Here is a 27,030-nt window from a genome sequence, read left to right as displayed (position 1 = left end):
ATCCAGCTACCCACCCACACAAAGTCATCTCTAATCTAGTTTCTATGTCTATGAATTTGCCTGTTTTGGATAGTTTATAAAAGTAGACTGATACTGTATCTATCCCTTTGTGTGTAAATTATTTCACTTAGCATGTTTTCAAGGCTCATTCTTGTTGTAGCAGGTATCATAATTTTATTCTTTATAATTTTTTAAAATTTCTTTTAACATTTATTCATTTTTGAGAGACAAAGAGAGACAGAGCACGAGTAGGGGAGGGGCAGAGAGAGACAGGGAGACACAGAATCTGAAGCAGGGTCCAGGCTCTGAGCTGCCAGCACAGAGCCCAACGCGGGGCTCAAACTCACAGACCCGTGAGATCATGACCTGAGTTGAAGTCAGAAACTTAACCGACTGAGCCACCTAGGCACACCTCCTTTTTATTTATTTATTTTTTAAATTTATTTTTGAGAGACAGAGAGCGTGAACAGGGGAGGGGCAGAGAGAGAGGGAGACAAAGAATCAGAAGACAGGCTCGAGGCTCTGAGCCGTCAGCACAGAGTGAGACATGGGGCTTGAACCCACAAACTGTGAGATCATGACCTGAGTCAAAGCTGGACACTTAACCAACTGAGCCACCCAGGCTCCCCTATTTAAGACTCAATACATTTCATGGTATGCATATATGCAATTGTTTTGTATAAGATATGAGGGTCTGATCATCTAAACCCTCCATCTTTATTCTTCTTAGTCTACATTATCCTTGCTATTCATTGATTTACCAAGTATATTCAGAATGAGCTTGTTTTTTACTAATGCTTGACAGGATAGTGATTGGAATTATGTTGAAATTGTAGTTCTGTTAACATTTTTACAACATGGAGTCATCTGGTCTGTGAAAATGATATATCCCTTCACTTATTTTGGTCTTCTTGAATGCTTTTTCTATTATATCTTGCTGTGTTCAGTCCAGAGGACCTGCACATGTGTTATTAGACTTCATCCCCAATATTTGACATTTTGATCCTATTATAAATGGAATTCATTTTGAATTTTATTTTCTCTTTGTTGTGGGTATATAAAAATATAATCGATTTTTGTATATTATGCACATATTCATTGTCCTTGCTAAATTCACTTATTAATATTAATAGTTCTCAAAATCTTTTGCATTTTTATGTGCACAGTTGTGCCATCAAATAGAAGTAGTTTCCATCTTTTCAATCCTTAGAATTTTATTTTATTTTTTGCATCGACTTGGGCCTCCAATGCAGCGTTTACTAGAAGCAGCAATAGAGGGAAACCTTGGCTCATTCTCTGTCTCAGGTGGAAAGCTTTCAATAATTTAGCATTAAATAATGTATTTGTTGTAGGACATTTTATAGGTTCTTTTAATCAAATTAAAGAATTTCTCCTTATTCCCAATTCATGTTTTTATTATGAACAGGTATTGAATATATTCAAATGATTTTTTTCTGTATGTATTGAGTGTATGATTTTTCCTTTGTGTGAATGTGGCACCTACAGCCATTGCTCCTGGAATGTCAGACTACTCTGGAATCCCAGAAACAAATCATCTTGGTCACGAGGTCTTGTAGTACTTATAGATGGCTGGAGTCATTTTCTAATATGTCATTTGGGATTTTTATATTGTTCATGACAGAAAATAGTCTGTAATTGTTTTTATAATATCCTTCTCAAGTGTGGATAGCAATGTTAGGCTAGTCATAAAAACAACTTGAGAAGTGCTCTCCCTTTTTTTCTGGAAGAAATTATTGAAGATTGGTATTATTTCTTTCTACAATGTTTCAGAGAATTCAATTGTAAAGCCATCTGATGATGAAGTTATTTTTTTGTGTGGAAAAGTTTTTGATGATCAGTTCAATTTCTTTAATAGATATAGGGATGGCTTGATGTTTTCATTTTTTGTATGTGTAGTCTTTTGTAAGTTGTGTCTTCCAAGGAAAATGTCTGTTTCCATGTCATTTTCTCTTTTGAGGGCTACAGACTTTATTCATACAGCCAGTGGTCTTTTATATATTTATATAAAGATATTTATTATATATTTATGTGATATTTATTACATAAAGATATTTATATATTTATGAATAAGGATGAGAAAATAGACTGTTTTTACTCTGTGTGCTCAGGCAGAGAGCTGATTCTCTTACTAAAAGATACTCAAGTTCTGTCCTCCCGCGGGCTTTACTGTGTGGTATCCACAACAGCGCTGGGATTCATCCCCGATACCAAGCTTAATTTCTTTAGATAAGAATCACTCACTCCTTATTTATCTTGATTCATATTTATTTTCGCTTGTAAGTAAGTGCTAAGGGAAGACCATTCATTGTGTGGTAGTTTTGAGCTAGAGGCGAATTTCCATCTACAGACTTCAGTACCCCAAGTTTAACCCACTTCTTAGCCCCAGCCATCTTGGTATCTTTCATCCAGTCACCAGATTCTGCCAAGATCAGATCTCCGTGTACCTAAGGCTACTTCTCCTTTACATGTCTTCATGTATGTCCTCCTCACATATGCTTTTGAGCTTCCAAACATGTTTTAAAACCTCACATCCATTTCCGACCACAGTTTTAGTGCTTTACTGAGCATATTTAATACCTGTTAACTTTGTTCTCTCCAAAATATAAAGCAAACTGTAATCCTTTAAATCAGGAGCCAAGAAGATATTGTTCAACTATGATCTTTACACAATATAAAATGCCTTATTTCGAACATGGCACAATTGATTCTTAAATATTACGTATGGAAAAGTTATACTGAGGAAAGTTTACATGGATTATGGGAAAAGAGAAAATACTAGAGACTTCACTAGGCAGGAAGGGTGACAATAGAAAGATTCCTTTTTTTTTTAAAGAATTTTTTTAATTTTTAAAATATTTATTTATTTTTGAGAGAGACACAGAGTGTGAGTAGGGGAGGGGAAGAGAGAGAGGGAGACACAGAATCCAAAGGAGGGTCCAGGCTCTGAGTCATCAGCACAGGGCCCAACACGGGGCTCAAACTCACAGTGTGAGATCATGACCTGAGCCGAAATCAGACACTCAACCAACTGAGCCACCCAGGCATCCTGGCAATAGGAAGATACTGAACTCACCTCCTCCCATGGACAGAGGGAATATACAGCTACATGCGAAATAGTTCCCCCTGAAAAACACCTGAAAGCTAGCTGAGAAGTTCCTCCATGACAATGGATAAAAGTGCCACATCCAAACCGATAGGAGAGGCAGAGATACTGTCTCTCCAGAAACCTCACCCTGGCATCTCCATAATCAGGATGGATTTCACAAAACAGGAACTTCTACCTGAGCAGCAAGGAGGTCATTCTCCACAGCAGCCACCCCATCCCAAGGAACCTGTCCTGGAGAGATGAGCCCCTAAACATCTAGCTTTGAAAACCAGTGGGCCTTACATCCAGAAGATACCCAAAGTCCTGTAAAGAAATGAGATAGTGCTCTTAAAGGGCTCACACACAGACCCACCTGCCCCAGGGCTCAGCACAATGGCAGCAGTTTGGAAAACGCTTAGACCGTTTATGACGGAGACTCATTTGCTTATCTCCAAGCGTGAAGCAGAGGAGCAGGGATCTGCTGGGAATCTCTCCCAGATGGAAATGCTGGCGGGTGCCACTTTTGCACTCTCCTGTGCTAGCCCAGGCAGCCTTGCAGAGTTCCGGAAATCTCTGGTTTCCCTGTGAAAGCCACCAGGTGTGCCATGCCTTTGGATTCTCCTGCTGCCCTGCTAAAGACATGGGCAACACGTGGTTCCTGCACTCTCCAGCTGCCTTGCCAAAGCCAGCAGGTGTGCCCCTTTCCTGTGCTCTCTGGCTGCCTTGCTAAAGCCAGCAGGTGCACACAGGCCACATGGGGCACTCTCCTTGATTGCCTAACTTTGGTGGCCAGAAAGGCTTGCATGCCTGAGTCCCATGGGACTGTAACAATCAGGGAGATGGGTTTTGGCAGGCTTTCACACCCAGGGCACAGTACAGACAGCAGACTAAAATATACTGTCGTTTTTCTGTTAAAAAAAAAAAAAAAGGTCTATTTACCTGGTGCTTCAGCCTGAGGGGCAGGTTTCCGGTTTGCCACAGACGTAGAAACTATGGATGTACTCTCAGGGAAAGTAGGTCAGGGGACACTATCTGTGTCCTTTCTCTTGACCTCGCTGAACTTCACTAGTACCTCTCAGAAATGACCTTATATACTCAACTGGTGCTACTTTTTGTAATGGTCACCCAGGGGACACTTCTGGATCTCCTGGCCTGGATGATATCAGGGTGCATGATTGTGGCTCCATAGTACTGTATATATTTGCATTTTTTAAAAGGTACAGCCTATGGGTCTGTATCCCAATTAGTCTAAAACTAAGAACCGACTGAGATCCCTCCCTCAGGAACCGTGATGGGTCTTGACATATCCTCAATGATTGAAATCTATCAAGAATAAATCAGCCTGCTGAGATGATAATAAAGATTCAAGAAACAACACAGAGCTAGGGCAAAGTTTCATCTCCTATACAAGGCTATTCCTTCAAGGCTGGGAGAGGTAGCTCTCTCTCCTAATACAAAGAAACAAACATAGAGAGTCATGTGACATGAGGAAATAGATGAATACTTTCCAAAGGAATGAGCAAGCTAACACTTCAGAAAAAAAGACAATGAAATGGAGTTGAATAATTTACCTGTTAAAGAGTTTAAAGTAACCATGATAAATTTGTTCAAAAAACTTGAGAGAAGAATGGATGAACATCATGAGAACTTCAACACAGAGATAAAAAAGATATCAGAAAGTATTAAACAGAATTCACAGAGTTGAAGAAAACAATAACAGAACTGAAAAACGCACTAGAGACATTCAGCAGCAGACAAGGCAAAACAGAAGAATGACTGTGCTAGAGTACAATGCTGTGGAACTCACCTAAATATAACAACATATAGAAAAAATATTTTTTAAATGTTTTTATTTATTTTTGATACAGAGAGAGACAGAGCATGAGGGGGGAGGGGCAGAGAGAGAAGGAGACACAGAACCGGAAGCAGGCTCCAGGCTCTGAGCTAGCTGCCAGCACAGAGCCCGACGCGGGGCTCAAACCCACGAACGTTGATATCTGACCTGAGCCGAAGTCGGAGGCTCAGCCGACGAGCCACCCAGGCACCCCAGAAAAAATATTTTTTAAAGGTTACTATAACTTAAGGTACCTTGGGACAATATCAAATGGAATAGCATTCACATTATAGAGGTTCAGAAGAGAGAAATAATGGCAGAAAACTTCCCTAACCTGGAGAAGGAAATAAACATCCCGATCCAGGAATCCCAGAGAGTTACCAATAAAATGAACTCAAAGAGATTCACAATAAGAAATAATGTAATTAAAATGTCAAACGTAAAGATAAAGACAGAATCTTAAAGGAAAGAAGAGAAAAAATGCATTATGTACAAGGCAACTCCCATAAGAATCTCAGCAGAGTTTTCAGCAGTAAGTTTGCAGGCCAGAAGACAGAGGCATGATGTATTCAAAATTCCGAGAGGAAAAAACTTCCAACCAAGAATACTCTATCTGGTAAGGTTATCATGCAGAATTGAAGGAGGAATAAAGAGTTGTCCAGATAAGCAGAAGCTAAAGGCATTCATGACCATTAAACTGGCCTTAAAAGAAATGTTCCAGGGAGTTCTTTAAGCTGAAAAAAAAGGGCACTAATTAGTAACAAGAAAACATGCAAGTGCAAATCTTACCAGTAATGGTAAATATACAGAAAGGATAGTAGATTAATCACTTATAAAGCTAGCATGAAGGTTAAAAGACAAAAATAGTAAATATAATTAAAACTACAATAATTATTTAAAGGATATATAATTTTTCACGTTTATTTATTATTGAGAGACAAAGAGAGACAGAGCATGAGCAGGGGAAGGGCAGAGAGAGAGGAAGACACAGAATCCGAAGAAGGCTCCAGGCTCTGGGCTGTCAGCGCAGAGCCCAATTGGAGCTCGAACTCACGAAACCCGAGATCATGAGCTGAGCTGAAGTCGGAAGCTTAACCTACTGAGCCACCTAGGCGTCCCTAAAGAATATATGAAATAAGAATGCAAATTGTGACAACAAAAACATAAAAAGGGAGTGGGTTTGAAACAGGAAAATTTTAGAATGAATTCAAATTTGAGTTGCTATCAACTTAAAATAGACTGTTAGATATATAGGATGTTGTGAGAGCTTCGTGTAACCACAAAGCAAAAACCTGTAGCAGGTATGCAAAAGATAATGAGAAAAGAATCTAAACATAACAACTAAAGAAAGTCATCAAACCACAAGGGAATAGAATAAGAAAAGAACAGAGAACTACAAAATTTATTGGAAAGCAATTAACAAAATGAAAATAATAAGTATGTACTTATCAATAATTACTTTAAATGTAAATGTATTATGTTTCAATCAAAAGACATGGATTAACTGAATGGATTAAAAAAAGACCCATATATATGCTGTCTAAAAGAGACTCACCTCAGATATAAGAATGCACTGAGACTGAAAGTGAAGAGATGGAAATCAGCATTTTATGCTAATGGAAACCCAAAGAAAGCTGACGTACCTACACTTTTCAGACAAAAAAACCCTTTAAAACAAAAACTGTAATAAAAGACAAATAAGGGCATTAAATAGTGGCAAGGGGAGTCAGTCCAACATATAATATGTGCAAATATTTATGCACCCAACATACTTAGCACCTAAGGATGCAGAGCAGATATTAAGAGACCTAAAAGAAGGAAGACATAGACAGCAATACAAAATACAATAATAGCAGAAGAGTTTAATACCCTACTTACATCAATGAATAGATCATTCAGACAGAAAATCAGTAAGGAAACATTGGCCTTAACACGTGAGACTGATGGACTTAATAGGTAAATACAAAACATTCCATCCAAAAGCAGCAGAATACATATTCTTCTCAAGAGTACATTGGACATTCTTTAGAGTAGAACGTATGTTATGTGACTTAGTCAAGTCTCAGTAAATCTAAGAATACTGAAATCATATCAAGCATATTTTTCAACCACAATGGTATAAAACTAGAAAGCTAATAGAAGAAGAAAAAATGGGGAAAAAATCACAAATATGTGGTGATTAGACAATACTCCCAACCAACGAGTAAATAAAGAAATCAAAGGAGAGATAAAAACAAAAACTTTGAGACAAATGAAAATAGAAATGTAACAGTCCAAAATCTATGGGATATACCAAAACCAGTTCTGAGAGGGATGTTCATTGTGATACAGGTCTACCTCATCCAAACTCATTTTATGAGGCCAGGATTAGCCTGATAACAAAACTGGACAAGGATACCACAGATGTAAAGGAAGAAAGAAAAGAAGGAAAGGAAGTCACAGGCTAATATTCCTGATGAACATATATGCAAAAATGCCCAAGAAAATATTAGCAAACTTGATTAAACAATACATTAAAAGGATCATACAGCGTGATCAAGTGGGATTTATTCCAGGAATGCAAGAATGGTTCTACATCCACAAATCAATCAATGTGATATGCCACATTAACAGAATGAAGGATACAAATTACATAGTCATCTCAATAGATGGAGAAAAGGCATTTGACAAAAATCAGTATTCATTTATGATAAAATAAACTCCCAACAAAGTGGGTATAGACGGAACATACCTCAACAGCATAAAAGCCATATATCAGGCCTGTAGCAATCTCATACTCAATGGTGAAAAGCTGAACGCTTTTTCTCTAAGATCAGGAACAAGACAAGAACCTCCACCCATGCCACTTTTATTCAACTAGTATTAGAAGTCTTAGCCACAGCAGTTAGGCAGGAAAAAGAAGGAAAAGGCATCCAAAGTGGAAAGGAAGAAGTAAAAATGTCGCTTTGACAACATGATTTTATACAGAATGTATATTTATTTTCTATGTAGACTTTATATAGAAAACTCTAAAGACTATCATAAAACTGTTTGAACTAAGAAACAAATTTAATAGACCTATAGGGTATAAAATCAGTATATAAAAATCTGTTGCATTTACATATACTAAAAAGGGGCTATCAGAAAGAAATTTTTAAACCAGTCCCATTTATAATTTCATCAAAAATAATGAAATACCTAGGAATAAATTTAAACAAGGAGGCGAAAGATCTGTACTCTGAAAACTATAAAACATTGATGAAAGAAACTGAAGAATACACAAATAAATGGAAAGATATTCCATGCTCATGGATTGGAAAATATAATTTTATTAAAATAAATTACCCAAGGCAATCTATAGATTTATTAAAATCCTAATCAAAATTCCAATACCATTTTTCACCGAAATATCACAGGCCAAAAAAATTGTATGAAATCACAAAAGGACTCCAGTAGCCAAAACAATCTTGAGAAAGAAAAACAAAACCAGAAACATCATGCTCTCTGATTTCAAACTACATATTACAAAACTATATTAATCAAAATGCTATGGTACTGGTATAAAAATAGACAGATGGGTGGAACAGAATAAAACCTTATATGCATTGTCAGTTTACCACAAAGGAGGCAAAAATGTGCACTGGGGAAAGGGCAGTCTCTTCAATAAGTGGTGTTAGGAAAACTGGAGAGCCACATGGAGAAGAATGAACCTGGACCACTACCTCATAAGATACACAAAACTTTATTCAAAATGGCTTGAAAACCTGAACATGGGGCTTCAAATTGTAAAACATTTCGGAAAAAAAAACCATAAGTGTGAAGTTATTTAACATTGGTCTCGATGATGATTTTTCAGATGTGACTCCAAAAGCAAAGGCAACAAAAGTAAAAATAAACCAATGGGACCAAATCAAACTTAAAAGCTGCTGCACAGCCAAGGCAACTACCAACAAAGTGAAAAGGCAGCCTACTGAATGGAAGAAAATATTTGCAATTCATATATTCAATAAGAGGTCAATAGCCAAAATAAATAAGGATCTCCCACAACTCCATAGGAAGAAAACAAACAATCCAATTAAAAAATGACAGAGGACTTGAATATTTTTCTAAAAAAGACAGAGATGACCAACAGGCAAGTGAAAAATGCTCCACATCACTAATCATCAGGTCAATGAAAAGCAAAACCATAATGAGATACCAACTTACACATGTTAGAATGGATATTATCAAAAGGATAAGAAATAACAAGCATTGGAGAGGATGTGGAGAAAAAGGAACCCTCGCGTACTGTTAGTAGGAATGTGAATTGGGGTATCCACTATGAACAATAATATGGAAGTTTCTTAGAAATGTTTTCTTAAAAAAGTGCTATCTGATCCAGCAATTCTACTTCTGGGCATTTATCTGAAGAAAATGAAAATACTAAATCAAAAATATATATGCACCCCGATATTTATTGCAGCATTATTTACTGTAGTCAAGATATGGAAACAACCTGGTGCGCCTGGATTGCTCTGTTGGTTAAGTGGCCAACTCTTGATTTCAGCTCCGGTCATGCTCTCGCGTTTCCTGAGATCAAGCCACAGGGAGCTCTGTGCTGACAGTGGGAGCCTGCTTTGGATTCTCTCTTTCTCTCTCTCTTCTACTCTCTCTCTCAAAAATAAATAAATAAAAACATATGGAAACAAACCAACTGTCCATCAATGGATGAATTGTTAAAGATGTGCTGTACATATGTGTACAATGGAATGCTACTGAGCCACTAAAAAGGAATGAAATTTTGCCATTTGTGACAACATGGACGGACCTTGAAGGAATTGTGCCAAGTAAAATGAGACCAAGAAAAACAAATACTGTATGATTTCACTTCTGTGTGGAATGTGAAAGACAAAAACTAACAAAACAAAACCCATGGGAAGAGAACAAGGAAGAGTGACACCCCAAAAGTTTCCATATCTCAGTGCATCTTGGTCTCACAAAAGGAACACAAAAATTAGAATTGTAAGAAATATGAAGAGAACTATTTAAAACTATGAAACACAATAGCAGCTTTGTGGATCAGTGTTTTATCTGTTCTGGAGCAAAATAAAAAGTCAAAAAAAATTTATGTTACAAAATTGAAATTAAAACCATGAATAACAGTTTGTATAGAACTATATTATTATATCGTAATACCTGGGTCCCATTACAAAATTATAATTTTAATGCTATGCCTTTGTCATAAAATGGCATAGAATTTGGAATCTTAGTCATTAGTCATAGTAAAAATTATTTAGTTAAATTAGGAATAGAAAACAGTGAGTGCCACGTTTAGGTCAATACCCAAGTCATTAGTTTCTTAAAAAGTAAAGAAAGAAGTCACAGTTATCAAAACACTTGATCATCATTAAACCTCAGATTCTCAGTCTAAAGACTCCACCATCCTACTCCACACAAGCGCTATAATGGGTGGTATAATTGTTACTAGTAAGTCAGGGTTGCTCGGATACAAATATGCCAATTTCTTAATATACAAATTCTCCAAAGATGTTGCATCACAATCCCTAGTGACAGATGCCTTTCTTCCCACTAACATGCTATGTCCTGCATATTGGCCAATTTAGCAATTGCTTTGGGACCTTTGTGTTTCATTAGTGAATAGAGAAAACAGTGACTGGAGGGAATATAGCTATTCCTTTAAGGGAGTGATGGACCCTATAATGGGTTCATTGCCAAACTGTGTTAACTTTTTTTGACCTCAATATCTTCTCCTTATAGCAGAGATGGGAAATGTTTCTCTAAAGCTGAATACAGGCCTTGGTTTAAATTTATGGCTACCTCCACCTAAGGATCATGAAGTGAAATCCTTGCTTTTATCTAATACATAGCTTGACCATTACACTCTTTAATAATAATAGCTTTAAGGTCCACAAAATGGGAATGCTATTAAGCTAGCTTCTCTGTGTTTTTCTGAGTGTCTTAACTGTAATCTTCATACACATGTCTGACTCTGTGCTGTTTTTAATATTCGTCACTCTTCGTATTTCTTTTTATGTTCTCTGAACTTTGTGTGTGTGTTTGCAAGGAATTCTCCCTTCCTACCTCTTGCCGTCACTATCACTCTCTTCCTATCTCTCTGTTATGTGTGTCTTTGCCTATAAATTGACATCTTTCTATGTTTTTTATCAATCTACTTTTCTGCATATATATGTATGCACATATATACATATACATATATATGTATATCATTTTTGCTCTGCACAGCTTAGTATATGTGACATGTTATTTCCTGCTTTCTGTCTTTCTCTGACTCTTCACCTTCTAATCCCTTTCATCTTCTGTCTTTGTCACTTTTGTCCACTTTCTTTATTCTTCATTGCTCTTTTTACTTGTTACATGTAGGTATATTTTCCACTACTTGTTATTTAGAACTAAAACATATATTTATCAGTATTTATTTTTGAATTGTATGTATTCTTCCCACACTTAACCTAGAGGTGAAAAACTTGGAATATTTCTTTTGTAGACTCATAGGATTATTCAGAGGGAAGAGTCTTAATGAAGATAAATTACTCCACATCTTTTAGATTAGAACACCGAATCCTAGAAAGGTTATGTGACTTATCTGAAAACACATTGTTCTTGGGGCACCTGGGTGACTCATTCGGTTAAGCATCCGGCTTCGGCTCAGGTCATGATCTCATGGTTCATGGGTTCGAGCCCTGCGTTGGGCTCTGTGCTGACAGCTAGATCAGAGCCTGGAGCCTGCTTCAGGTTCTGTGTCTCCCTCTCTCTTTGACCCTCCCCTGCTCATGCTGTCTCTCCCTCTCTCTCAAAAATAAATAAAACATTAAAAAAACACATTGTTCTCTATTTAAATATAGAATTTGATCCATAATAAATACTATTTTTTAACTTTTTAGTAAAACTTAAGTGATTTTTCTGCAGTTAAAATGCTAGAAACAAACAAAAAAAATGTGGTTTCCCTTTTTTTTCCATTGCTCCTTGAAAGGAAGAAACTGAGATTTCTCTTTATTTAAACAAACTGTATGAGAGCTTTTCTTTGCTTTTTTGCCCATAATGGAAACTAGATGCTCTGTTTTCAAATTGTTTTCCAGAACCTTCTTTACCATGAAACGTTTGTGGTTAGGTAATACAAGAAAACTTATTTATGCTGTTTCAGAATTAGTTACATGTATTCTTATATTTGATGTTAAGTAACTTTACAGATAGTATATATTATACATTCCTATTAATCATAATAAATATATTTTAATTTTGCTGAATACATTTAAAAGTTTGCATCCTATTTTGCCACTTATTTGTCATTAGTAAATTACCACTTTAATTTATTAACACCTAGATATTATAAGACAGTGCATATAAAAACTAAAACATTTTACAAACACAGTTGAGAAGTTTTTCTGGAAAATGAATTTTAGTTATGTGCATTATTAAGATGCAGATGCAGTTAAAAAATCTGATACACTTTACCTAGAAAAAATTAGATTTAAAAATAAAACAATTTGATAATAAAATATTATGGAGGAAATAAAAAAACAAAAACAAAACAAAAAAAAACCTGACCATTCTTAATTGGAAGAAAAGTTCATCAGCTATGTCAGGCCACTAAACTTTCTTCCTACAGGTCTAAATAGTTCTGTAATAATAAACTAATCTTTTTCTTAAAAAAAATATGTCTAGCAAAGCATTAATGAAGGAATAATGTTGTGATATTGATAATAGTACAGGAGTTATTTTTACACTAAATCACAAAAATAAATAGTATGAAAGTAAAAATGGAGTGAAACTGTTACTTCTAAGTATTCATCTGAGGAGTAAACAGTTTAAATTTGATCTTTTCATTTGTGTCAAGTAAATAAATGTTTCATCTTTTTCCAAATATGTTTACTGTGTAATGCTAGTCATTATTAGTCATTACTATGAATTGGATAGTAAAAAAGAGAAAATTAAATCAAGCTAAAGCATGACTTTTTCACTTCTTGCTCAAAAATGGACATTTGTTCCAATTGATTAATTTCCTATCAAAGGCCATGATTAATAGATTCTTCTAGTTGTTACCAATCAACCCTGCCTTTAATGTGAACTATATTTTTTTAACCAAAGAAAAGAATCTTTACAAGAAATATAAGAAAAAGGTGTTTGCCTATTTACTATTATATTATGACTAATACCCTGATATTTCTTGGAAATCCATCATCTTGAAATTTTTCTTTATGTATTTAATAATTATACCTTAACGTTTATTTATGAAATCATTCAACAAACATCTAATGAGTGACCACTATGTGCCACATGTCTTTCTACGCATATCATAATCACTTCTCACCTTACTGTACTTAAAGGACATTCAGAATTACACATGGCTTGACATTACATTATATATCTTCTAATTTATAGTTGCTAGTTTGATGCTGAGAGTTAAGTAGGGAGGAATAGTAGTTAAAAGTTTCTAACATAAGCATCCTTGGCTTTGCCTCCCATAATTTCAGATTGAGATGGGGATTTATACTAGGTTGTGTGTCATGAGTACATCTCAGTTTGCTCCGACAAGTCCTGATTTTGACTGTTATCACATCATAATTTTTAATAGCTCCCTCTTTCACTTACATGAGTGTTCTACTTTATAATATTAAATGTATGTGTATATATGTATATAAATGTATCTACATGTGTATATGTGTGTGTGTGTGTGTGTGTGTGTGTGTGTGTGTATACCCTAGCTATGAGAACAAAACATCAGGCCTGTAGAGGTGGGCCTGGCCCAGTATTCAGTGACTATTACTATTATCAGTGTTAACATTCTTCATAGCTGTAGCACTCTCTTCTTTCGACATGTCATTGAAGTTGAGAAGTTTGGCCTGTCCAAGAAACCCAACTATTATTACTACAAAACTAATCACTCTTTAATGGTTTTTAACTTGGCAAATTACTGAAATTTCAGAGAATGCCAGAAATGTCAATCAGGTATCTTACAAAACAGTAAAAAGTACACAAGAGTTGTGAGGAGGCAATTTATCTTATTGAGTAGTAGCGAGGTTTACGGACTATGAATCCTATCCATTACTAGCTATGCGGTCTTTTACTTGGCCTGTCCAGACTCCAGTGATAATACCCCTAAAATTTGGGTTATGGTAGAACATACTGTACAGGTTGTGGTGAAAATTTAATGAGATAGTGCCCAAGAAATGTGTAACTGTGTCTGACATATTGTGATTGGTCAAAAATAAAAGTTTTAATGCACAATTAGGGATAATGTTAAAACACAACAACACAAAGAACCCACACAAAGCTCTTATGAAGCCACCTCTTTTTATTGTAGTAGGAGCTCTTTTGTCCTGTTTTATAATTATTTTTATATTTTTATTTTTTGATGTTTATTTTGAGAGAGAAAGTGCAGGCTTGCATGCAAGTGGGGGAGGAGCACAGAGAGAGAGAGAGAGAAGAAGAGAGAGAATCCCACGCAGACGCCACACTGTGAGTGTGAAGTCCAAGGTCGGGCTCAATCCCAGGAACTGGGAGATCATGACTTGAGCAGAAATCAAGAGTCAGACACTCAACCGAATGAGCCACCCAGGTGCCCCATATTGTATTAGGAGATCGTAACAGGAGATCTGTCCTCCTAACAAAGTTTTAAGAGTGTAATGCATGATTCTTAACTATAGGCATTCTACCGTATAGGCCATCTCCAGAAGTTTCTTACATTTTCCTCTCCTCATTGCCTTCATAACCACCATTCTGTTGTTCTCTGTTTGTATGATTTTGATTAATTTAGATACCTTAAGAAAGTGAAATCATGTAGTATTTGCCCTTCTGTGACTGGCTTTTTTCAGTTAGCAGAATGTCCTGCAGGTAGATCCATCTTCTTACATATGACAGCATTTTCTTCTCTTTTAAGGCTGAATAATAGTCACCATCTTAGTCAAGCAGTTATAAATATGACTGTTGTGGAGAATACTGTAATAATTTCCACTATTATGAATTGAAGAGCTGAGAGAGAGAAGAGTTAGAGTCACCAAAGTCACCAAATACTTACTGGAAAGCAGAGAGGGTCTTCAATCAGCGCTCTCCCGTTTCACTGATCTCATTTTTCCCATAAGCTTCCCATTCTTCCCATAAGCTATAACCAGCTAAAATTTCAGACAAAATTATTGGAAACGGATGGATTTTTCTCTTAACATCAGCTATGAAGTCCAAGTAGTCAACTATTGTTTTCAAACACTAATATTTTCCTGTTTGACGTATGAGCATAATTTAAGATGGCCTATTTAATGCTGGACATCTTTGGGATCCATCAGCTTTGCCATTTTTAACCCAAAAATCCAGACAGAGCATAACTAAACCTCCACACTGCTTCTCCATGCCCTTCTCCTACTTCCATTCTTGATATTGATTTCCCCCATTTTGGTGGAGTGATGAGAAACCATTTGTAGAAACTTTCACTGGAGCCATGTAATGTTCTATTAGGAAGCCTCAACTTAATGCTAGATAATTTGTTCATTTCGATGCAATGCTATTTTTAAAAATATAAACAAACAAAACTCCAGCGTGCATTGTAAAGCACTGATACTGGTACAACAGCTCATTACCATATTAAAACTGTATTTTCAGCTATATACATACTGATAGTGTGCAGCGAGTATGAAAATTTGTCATTTCAATATGCTGTGGACCAGGCTTTATTAAACAGGTAAAGTAATTTTGGATTAAAACCAGATGTAACTATTCTTGGCAAACTTTCCTTCCTGTTCACAATGAATTTAAAATGAAGAAAAGTACAAGGAAAAAAGAAAAATTTCGTCACTCTGACCTTCAGTGTAACGTTTGTGAAGTAAGTTCTTTATTAGCTCAAAGATGTTTGCCCTATAGCAATGAATTTTAGAAAGGAGAAGAAATGATGAAACAAAAAAGAGATTTTTGCTAATATGAAAGCTTGTTCTTTCGGTTTCTGTAGTGCCTTTGCTTTGGAATGACTAGATTATACAGTGTCAACCCTGAGACTTTTAGAGGGATTGCCTTTCTTTCTAAAAATATAGTTAACTTGAAATGGCATTAAATGGAGGCTTTTATATACCAACTCCTTAAGCTGATGTTGAATAACAGATGAAGATTAAAGCAGTATTTAAGAGCACATATTGTAAATTCTAACCCAGTTTCAGTTATTACTTAGCGTGCAAAGCTAATAAGTCATGCAAAAATAAAATAAAATAAAAGTGCTATTTGTATAAAAGATCAGAATCGTACCAGAAGTGAACTTTTCTGTCAAGTCTTTACACTTATTCCACAAGACATATGAGTGTATATATACCTAAAAGAATTTAATATTAGATCCTGGCTACTATATGCATGTCCACTGACCCCCTAGTGCTTCAAGCTCTAGAAAAGGGACACTGAAGGTTGGGCTGGTTGATATATTCCATTTTTGTCATAGACCACCTGCCAGGGCTTATAACCAATCTGTAATGTGTTTCTTACCTTTTATTGTGTAGAAAATAGATTGATAGATTAGGTCTGGGGCCAGCCAACCATGGAACCCTAGGTTTGCAGGGAAGAGTTTATCACCCTCTGATGTTATTTCTGTCTCATGTCAGCTGAGAAGGATGAGCTAGATTAACCAAGGGTAAGCTGGATGCCAAAATCAGCATTCCCCTCGTTCACCCACCTTGTAGTTCAAATAAAGCCACTGTGTGGGTTATGAAGGACTGATAAGGACCTGGTGGACAAACTTTGCTGCCTTTTAATTTACTTACTGATATTAGAACTATTTAGAAGATATCAAAAAGACCATTTCTTTGTTTGTTGCTGGAGGAAATCAAGCTGCTTTGCTCTAGAAGTCGAAATATTTGAACTGAATGGTGCAGTTATAATTTGTGAACATTTCCAGTTATCGCTGGGGAAAGTATAGTCCATCTTTGGCATGGTTGGCCAAGTGTGGAGAAAAAGAGATGGACCAGGAAATAGGCCAGAAACCAAAGTCATAAGAAGGATATTTTGAGAAAACCCCATTTGTCCTGATAGTCGCATTCTATGGGCAACCTGTGACTGATGATTATACCTTAAACACAGTCTAAAAATAAATTTCTTATGAAGGTGACACATTCTGCCTGTTCATGATGTAGTGACCTCAACGCTTTTGTAGAGGACAATAATTCTTGGGCTTACTTAGATGTTTACAAAAGAACAAAAATCTGCAACTCAGTCAAAATTTAAGTGACTCTTGATGATAGCTTTTGTTGCCGCTATTACTGTTGTTACAAATCCTAGACTAATCCTATTGTCTCTTTGAAGCTACTTTATTGTTTTGTTCATATCAGCGAAGTGTATCTTTCTGCTGCAATCACTGATGATGCTGGTGAAGGCAAAGAGAAGAATTACTTTTGAGGTTGTATGAGGTTCTCATTCACTGGCAACAAATAAAAGACCACCCAGGGAACAGAAAAATTAATAGAAAAGTAGTTTGTAGTTAAGACTTCATAGTGTTTCAGAGCCGATGAAAACAGTTATTAAGCACTAAAACAATTAAGGAAGATGTTGACATTAACATGTTACATTGTTTACACTGAGGCTGGAATGCACTATGATAAAATAATCACTTCTCCTTTGAAGAATCAGTTCTCTTGAGATGCCCTTTGCAACTTCTTACTTACTTCTAATGCTGTTATTTCTGAATGTAGCCTCAAATATTGCAATTGTGTGTACAGTAACTTTCCCTGCTGTGTCTGCCCCTCCTCCACACCTCATCTCAGTACTGGAAAGATCACTAACCTTTTCAATTAATAACTGTCCCAAGCAGGTTTAGCCCTCACTAGCTCCTGACTCTAGGCCACTTATTTAAATCTTTTTTTTTTCATTCTCTTCCCCCCCCTTTTTCCAGTGGTGATGCATTAGGTGGCCTGTTTGCTCACCTCCCTGGGTTCAGTGAGGAACTAAGGACACAATATGTGCTATACTACTTTGTTACGAATAATTGTGATTTCTGTTACTAGGTAGAACAGCATTTCCCCAGCTATAATGTACACATGAATCACTTAAGGATTTTGTTAAAATGAGGTTTCTGATTCAGTGGGTCTTGTAAAGGATCTGAGATTCTGCTTTCCCAGAGCCTTCCAGGTAAGAGCCAGTCCAGGGCTGTAGGACTTGATTGACACTTTTAGACATAAGAATATAATGAATGTCTGGCTGGACTCTGACCATAAGCCCCATACTTCAAAATAATGAAGCGATGTATTATGAGATATTTTAAATGTATTTAGATGTATTTAGCAATGTATTCTGAGGCTTCTTCTAAAAGCTTTGTTTCCTGGTATGCGTGAAGCACATCCATCCATCCCCAGATGATACATATTCAACTTTAACAGAACACATGGACGCATCCAACTTATTTACACCTTTGAAACATAGACCCTTTGGTGATTCATAATCCACATATGCTCTTCTCTACCCTGTGATCTCACACCCATTCGAGTTCCTTGCCCTGTTACATTGTATATTGCAAGAAGCTGACCTCTGGCCACCTCGGTCCCCAGGCTTTCTGGCCACCAGTAAGGAGGTATTGGTGGGAGACTAAAGAGCAGGGAGAGGGGAGAAGTTAAGGTATTTCTTCCCTACCTTTAGTGCTGTGGGCAATGGCTGATAACAGAGTATGTAACCAATAAATAGTAGCTGCTAGTAGGTCTTCTAATAGTGATATAAAACCCCATTAGTGGTTACCTTCATCAGTGTAGTATGAATTTTTGTACAGGTGCCTTTGCAAAGCATTGAGCCTACCTTCAGTTACATAATCAAACTCAACATTTTTTTTTAAGATTTAGGATTCTAGTATTATTTAAGAATACCAAGGCTTGCTACCGTTCTTGGCCTTCCCTAAAGTACCAGTTATTGAGTGGTACAAAAGTGTTATATAACAAATCCCTAAGGTCCATTGACTTAAAATGATAATTATCATTGCATATAGTCTGTGGGTCAGTTGTGCTGTTCTACTGACATATCTAAAACCCAAAGAGTTTTAGTGGGCTAGGGCTCACTGATGCATTTGCAGTCAGCTGGTGGGTTGGTTGGGTGGGGCCTGGATTATCTAGGGTGAGCTCAGCAGGAATGAGTCACTGTACTCTATATGAGCTCTCATCCTCCCGCTCGCTAGCCTGGACTTATTCTCATGCAGAAAATAGGATTCCAGGAGAAGAAGCAAAAGTGAACAGGTCCTCTTAAGGCTGAGGCTCAGAACTGAGTCACTGTATTTCTAACACATTCTGTTGGCCAAGCAAGTCAAAAGCCCAGTCCAGATTCAAGGATTAGGGAAATAGTCTGTACCTCTTGATGATAATGACTTTCATAACCAAGATAGCTATGTGCATATAGAAAGATGTGCTCATAGGGAGGTCACCACTGAAATCAATCAACTACAGTCTGATCTGTCAAGTTTCTTCCTCATCTCTAAAGTAAAAGAGTCAGGACACATTTAGACTTCTAATCAATGAATCTTGACTCTCCTATAATATTAGCTCGGGAGTAGCACTTTGAAAAGCCAGTCATCTGAGAGTCACAAGGATCCTCAAAGACACTTCATGCCAAATCCTAGGAGGGTAGGAACATTCTTTCATTAACATACTCAGTATTTATTGTCTCCAGTATGATAAGTGTTATGCTAGGGAAGAAGGCTAGAATAGTGAACAAGACAGACAGTCATGTTTCTATATGTTACATTCTATGGGAAAAGATAAACATTGAAACTAATTATACAATTATATATGCAGCTGTTCTCATTTTCTTTTTATGTTTGTAAGGTTGTAGGCTGAGCTACTATACTAAAGAGGCCCCATATTTCAATGGCTCAAGCATTGCATACATTTATATCTTTTTTCACATAAAGCCTACCCTGGCTACATAGTCGGCTCTAAAAAATTATTCCAGGAACCCAAGCTACCAAGATAGCTATGCTGCATTTAAAAATCACCACAGTCATCACCCAAATATCTGTGTAGTCTTTCCCACCAATAGTACACTCTCATGGTTTTCCCCAGAAGAGGCCATCAAGGGATCACTTACTCTATCCAGCTCAAAGGTCCATTGTCTCTGAGTTTTATGCTATCTTCATCAGATCCACATGTGGCTCCTCATGGTTCAATGACCTGGAAAGTGAAAGTCATGCTATCTGCTTCTCTTATAACCAAATCATGAAAGTAGAGCAAAAACAGGCCCAAAGATCACAATGAATACTGACCCACCTTTCTAAGACCTGGATTGTGACTCCACTGCGTTCCCACTTCCCTCCTCTCACCCCCACTTCAGATTGAGATTTCAAATGAAAGCTAACAATAATAATAGAGATTCTCTGAAGTCAGAGATTAGAAACAATAAAGTTGGTTTCCACTTAACCCCACCATCTTAGAAATCTCCACTATCTAAGGAATAGTTGCTTAGTTCAGATTGTGGTATCACAAAAATGGATAGTGTGAGAACATATCACAGGGGGCCTGACACGGTCCAGAAGAAGGAGTTGTTTTTTCAGGTAACAATTAGAGAAATACATAATAGATACTATTTGGATTGGGGGGCGGGAACTCATTACAATTAGAGAAATACATAATAGATATTACTTGGGTTGGGGGAAACTTGAGTTTCCTAGTTGTGGATATTCCTACCCAAACTGCTCGGGGTCAAGGGCAGTCTTACTGGATGCACAAAAAGTTTATATGGTTTTTTTTTCTACTTTTGAGTGGGATAGTGACCTTTGCCATTGACTTACTCTTCACTGGGACCCAGAGCCATCATGTTAATCCTGGAGGAGACAGGTCACTACCTCCACTAACAATTTACTTAACTATTTTTCTATAATTTGGTGGTAATTAAAATGGGGAATGAGTGGTGGTGATATCCATAAGTTTAATAAGGTCTTTCTTTGTTCTTGAGAAGGGATTTTGTGTATGTTCACCTCAGAGTAGAAAAGATGGAAAGACACGGGATGAGGTGAGAGCACCCAGCAGTCATCACATGGTCTGGTAGAGGCAGCGTACAATATTTATTTTTATGTAGAATCTTTTAAAATTGTGGATTATTTCTGTGGTGTTTGACTTGTTAGTAACCTGCCTGTTTCAAATTTTGGTTTGATGTTGTTCTACATATATATGTTATATAACAACTTTCCCTAAAAGTTAATGGCTTAAAACAACAAAGCTTTATTATTTCTCATGATTTTGAGAGTTTAGCATGCTTTTCTTCTGCTTCACAAGTTGCCAGCCAAGGCACTGGGAGAGCTGGGCAGTCCAAAATGGCCCCACTCACATCACTGAGAGTTGGTGCTGGTTGTCAGTTGGGAGCTCAGCTGGGGCTATTGGCCAGGAACCTCAGTTTGTCTCCCCTTGGTCTTTTCCATGAGGTTCCTTGGGCTTCCTGATAGCTTGGTGGTTGGATTCCATGAAGAGCTCCAAAAGATCAAACAGCAGTATTCAAGCACTTTTCAAGCTTCTGCTTGCAGCACACTTGTTAATATCCCACTGGCCATAGCTAAAGCACATGGCCAAGCTCAGCCTAAGTGAGAGTAGACTGTGTATAGGCTTGAAATATAGAAGGCATGATTCTCTTGAACTGCCAGATAACAGCCTACTACACATTCTTTACTAGTTATCTGGTCTCTCTGTGTCTCAGTTTTCTCATTTGACTATAGGAACAAAAATGGACTAAGTGAGATACAGCACATGGAAGCTTAGAGCCACGCCCATTGCACAGTAAAACACCAACCAATAATGGCTACATAATAATAATAATAATAATAATTCCTACATAACTGAAAAAATAAAATCGCCTTCCGGACACTGGCAGAGCTATAAAACATAAGCTTCTGCTTTGGTGTGCCTTCCCCTCAGGCCCTTCAGAGGTGCCATTAGTAAGAATGGTAGCTGAGTTGTGAAACCACTAACACACTGTCTGGCAATGCCTGGTTGACTCTGACAAGAACACCTACGGGTCACAAAATCTCAGGAAAACAAGTTTTATACCAGTTTGGGGGATGCTGAGGGTTCATCAAGCACAAAAGTTTCTTGGTGAATTTGCCTTCTAATCCAGGCTTTCTAGACCCTATGTAATGCAATTCCAGCAGTCTTCCAGTAGTTTCTCCCGCTGGTCATTTTCACGTAAACTGCCATTCTAATGAGATTGCCCAGTGTTTCCCCACATTTGCCCTGCATTCTTCCTTGCCTCTCCTAATCTGCCCGGTCCACCTATCTTCTCAGAGAATGCCTACCTTCTTTGCTTTCCTTTATACAGCAGACTGCCAAATCTGACTACTCTTTTATACCTTCATGAAGCCCAAGACTCATCTGACTTTCCCATTACCCTCTAACCACCAGCAGTTCATTCCTTTATCTCTGTATATATCTGTACCAAGTCTGTGCCAGACTGTCCCGAGAAAAACTTAATCCTGTTTTGAAGTCTTCCCCACTCCCTAAGGGAATTAAAGAGTTCTGTCTGTGTTAGGTAGTGATGGGTAACCTTTACTGATAGTTTCCTGTATATCAGGCTTTATTCTAGTACTTTCTTAGAAGGAAAATAATCTAAGCTTACCCTATAGTGGTCTAGAACAAAGCTAAATTTCTTGCTAACCTGGCACGTATTAAAGGATCACAATGCTCACTATTAAATGTACTGATGATTATTGATGTTGTATTAGGGGTGGTGATTTTTATAGTCTAAGTAGAAAAATAGATTTTTTCAACAAATCTTCATCCATTTCTTTAGCAAAAGATAGAAATTCTATCCCAACTTATGTACCTTTGTGAGGACACCCCTGGCACTAAACTCGCAGACACATGCCACCATCTGTGTGATTTCTTTCCATTTGCCAGTGTAGACACAGCAGGTCCTATCAAGTTAACCTTTTCTTTCACTAGCATCCACTCAAAATAGTATACACTTTGGCTTCTGTAAAGCTCTATTCTAAAACTATGAATCAAAGATCTCTCTTTCAGAACCTGATGATTGAACTATTACTGTCTGTATCACATTATTTTATATAATGGGATAACAAAATATGGATTATAGATATTAGAAAAATGAAAGATAAGTATTAGTTGTTAATTTTCACCAGGAGGTTTTATAAGAGTAAGATGATAAAATGAATTATATTAAAATACCATGAACCTTCAACTTCTGTGATAGTTGGTAGAGGATCAGTCCTCACTAATACAACTATAGGTAATTGATCCAAAGGATATATTGTTTAGTACTCTTAATGCTGCAAATGACAGACCCAAGTCCCACAGCCAGAAGTGGTTAAATCTCAAAACCCAACTCTGCAGCTGCAACAGGGTAAAGGTATAAAGTTCCCCACAGGAAGGAAAAAAAGGGGGGCGGGGAGAGAGATAAAGGGAGGGATGGATGAATGGATTGAAACAAGTAACCAACTAATATCTGTAACATTGTCTGGAGCTCATGTTTCGGCTAATTAATAGAACTAAGTAGTGATTATGACATTATATCAATGGTTTCCAAATACAGGCTAAGTGTAAAGATCATTTAAACAAAACAATACAGTAGATACTGTCAGTGCTGCCATCCACTCCCCTTCAGCAGTTACCATTCCTACATATGCTGCCTGATTTCTACCTATCAGCGATTGTTTGTTTGTTTGTTTTACTCGGTGCTGTCTCTGCTTGTGCTTGAGACAGGGTAGGAAAGGAGAGGAAGTAAGGCCCCTTTAAAGCAGGAGTTGGTGAAGAAAAAATCTCATCCTCTTGCCCTACAGGTATGATAACTTCCAAAGTTCATTTCCTACATCTTCCCTCAGAGCTCACAGGCATTATTAAGCTTCTGTTGCCCACAATGGTGACTTGTTTTATTGGCTGTTCCCTTTATTTTGCTTCTCCACACTCCATTGATGTGTCCTAGGATCATATCCCAAAATTACACAAGTTCAAATCCTTGCTGTGGTTTTTATTTCTGGGGAGACCCAAAGGAAGAAAAGTGACTTTTATATGCAAGTCCTTAGGGGGTGACTGTGGAGATCAGTTGAATCAGAATTCTATATCATTGCTTTTCAACTTTATGTTATGTTAAGATAAAAGGATGTTGATTCTCTTCTCTGACCTTTTCTGTTTCTGCATTTTGCATGTTGAGTTCCCAAATAAAATATGGCCACACCAGGGAAGGAAATGAAATTCAGAGTAAATGGCCTATTTCGGAGGTCTAAGCATAAGATAAGGACCTAAAATTGAGATTATTAATGAACGTAGATACGGATGTAAAGAAAATGTGAAATTGGGGGGTGTATTGCCTGATCTTACTGTTAACAGTGGAGCTAATTAGTGAAGGAATGACAGTTAATTGTGTGTGTGAAGAATAGAAAACTGACATTACTCAAGACCTCTGGAGAAGTTCACTGTAATGGTTTTTACTAAATTTGAATATGAATGTGCTTATTCAACATTGTTATGATGTTAAAATTTTGATAGAATAGATATAGTCTTTAAAGACAGTTTCAAATTAAATGTATTACATATTTCTACTCAGTTATCAAGGACTATGCCATTCATTGCAATTTAAAAGAATTCTTCTCTTTCACTTTCAAAATCTTCTAGAGCAACAATTGCTCAATATCTATCTTAGATTTAACTGCACAGTTTCATGAAAATTAAGGGGGGAGTCAGAAGACAATAACTTTTTCAGAAAATTTGTTAAGAACTATCTATAAGAAGTGGTATAAGTCTCCACTGGTGTTTTATAAAATGGAGTTTAGACTGTGAAGAAGGTACTGATTTAGTTTCAGAAAATTAGGATCTTATGTATCATTTTAAAATTAATTTTATAATTTTTCATGTACTTTAAGACCTCAAACTCACCCCTTCCTTAAGTGGAAGAGCATACAAATATTTTTTCACTTTGTTTTTAAAAATTTTTTTAAATGTTTATTTATTTTTGAGAGAGAGACAGAGACAGAGACAGAGGGGAGGGGCAGAGAGAGACACAGAATCCAAAGCAGGTTCCAGGCTCTGAGCTATCATTTGAGACTCCCGGGGTGGGGCTAGAACCAATTAACCGCGAGATCATGACCTGAGCCAAAGTCAGATGCTCAACCGACTGAGCCACCCAGGCACCCTTTCACTTCTAAATTGTGCATTCCTCAACAGTTTCCAAAAGTTAATTCCAGTGTGTTTCCATCCTCTTCATGTTCTGTAACAGTACCTGCATCTCAATTTCCATATTGTAATTTATTCATTGCTTCTTCCCTACATTCCATCTCATCTTCTCAAAACCTGTTAATCCCCTGTGCTCTATTTTCCATCTCCTCTCTCCATCACCTCCTCCCTTCTCTTTCAAATTTTTAATGTTTATTTTTGAGAGAAAGATGCAAGAGTGGGGGAGGAGCAGAGAGAGAGGGAGGGAGAAAGAGGATCCACAGCGGGCTCTTCACTGATGTGGGGCTGCGGGGCTCGAATTCACAAACCCTGAGATCATGACCTGAGCCAAAGTCAGATACTTAACCAGCTGAGCCACTCTGGTGCCCCTCTTCATCTTTTGCTGACAATTACATCCTTTCTTGTTGAAGTGAGCAAGGTAGACTATTTTCCATTTTCTTCCCATTATCTCACAAGGTTTATCTTTAATATGTATTTTAATAAACTGTTCAATATAAACCATGTTTCTAACATGGAAAATAAAGAAAACAAATGAGAATACCCTATCATACCAAATTTAAAACTTCTCATGATCCTGAGACATCATTTTACCTAAAAAGCTTAACAGATTTTGGGATTTGTGTCTATATGAAATTGTACAAAATGTTTTAAAAGACCATTTGAAGTAGCAACAACATAGAGAAGACTTGTCTTTTGCAAATGAAAAATGTGGAAGAAAAACTGGAAGATTGACATTATTCTTTATCTTTATCATTGTTCTGCTTGAAATTTGAGAATGAATGTCAGAAATGTGACCATGCACATGAAAACTTAATGGTGTTACCATTCCATCTGAATGTATATTCAATCTCTTCTTTCGGAAACTCAAACTTTAAAATTAACCACATTTTCCCAGCAATTCATTAAAATAGGTTTTTTTTCCTATATTTGCAATATTTCCATGCTGAAATCTTATGATATCACCTCCACTTTATTTGCATATATTATATTTGCTTCTTAAAACATTTATAAGATTATATATTAGTTATCAATTTCTGCATAACAACTTACCCCAAATATAGTGGCTTGAACTTTTTTTTAATTCAGGATATTTTGGGGTAGGTCAGGAGTCTGGGCATGGTTTATCTCCATTCTCTGCTGTAGGGGGATATCTCACAAAGTTCCACTCAAGGTGTCAGCCAGCGTTGATGTCTTATCTGAAAACTAGACTGGGGTTCGATTTGCCTCCAGGCTTACGTGGTCGTTGGCAAGATTAAGTTCTTCATGGGTTGTTGGAGTGAGGGCCTTAGTTTGCTGCCTGAAGCAACAAAGTCATATGTGACTCTCCAACATGGCATTTTGCCTTATCAAAGCCAGGTAAGAGAGAAAGACTGATAGCAAGACAGAAATCACAATATCATGGCCTAAAGTGGTACCTTGTGATCTTTGACATATTCTGTTTGTTAGAAGTAAGGCACAAATCTTGCCTATTCTCAAAGGGAAGAGATTGTGCCGGGGCATAATACTATCAGGTAGGAATCATTGGGTGCCATTTTATTTATTTTTTAAAGTATTTTCTATTTTTATTTTTTAAAATAGTTTATTGTCAAATGGGTGTCCATATAACACCCAGTGCTCTTCCCCATAAGTGCCCTCCTCCATCACCAACACCTCTTTTCCCCCCCACCCCTTCCCCTTCAACCCTCAGTTCATTTTCAGTATTCAATAGTCTCTCAAGTTTTGCATCCCTCTCTCTCCCCAACTCTCTTTCCCTCTTCCCCTCCCCCTGGTCCTCCATTAGGTTTCTCCTGGTCTCCTGTTAGACCTATGAGTGCAAACATATGGTATCTGTCCTTCTCTGCCTGACTTATTTCACTTAGCATGACACCCTCAAGGTCCATCCACGTTCCTACAAATGTCCAGATTTCATTCTTTCTCATTGCCATGTAACACTCCATTGTATATATACCACATCTTCTTGATCCATTCATCAGGTGATGGAC

At 37.1% G+C, this 27,030-nt stretch overlaps 1 protein-coding gene across 9 annotated transcripts in view; it reads left to right on the top strand.

Annotated features, from left to right (window-relative positions):
• The window catches only part of DMD (dystrophin), a 1,657,593-nt gene that overhangs the window by 890,185 nt on the left and 740,378 nt on the right, over window positions 1-27,030 (top strand). The window lies entirely within an intron of this gene.

Source organism: Suricata suricatta, chromosome X, assembly GCF_006229205.1.
Source record: "Suricata suricatta isolate VVHF042 chromosome X, meerkat_22Aug2017_6uvM2_HiC, whole genome shotgun sequence".
Classification (NCBI taxonomy): Eukaryota; Metazoa; Chordata; class Mammalia; order Carnivora; family Herpestidae; genus Suricata; species Suricata suricatta.
This window is presented reverse-complemented; position numbering and strand designations above follow the sequence as displayed.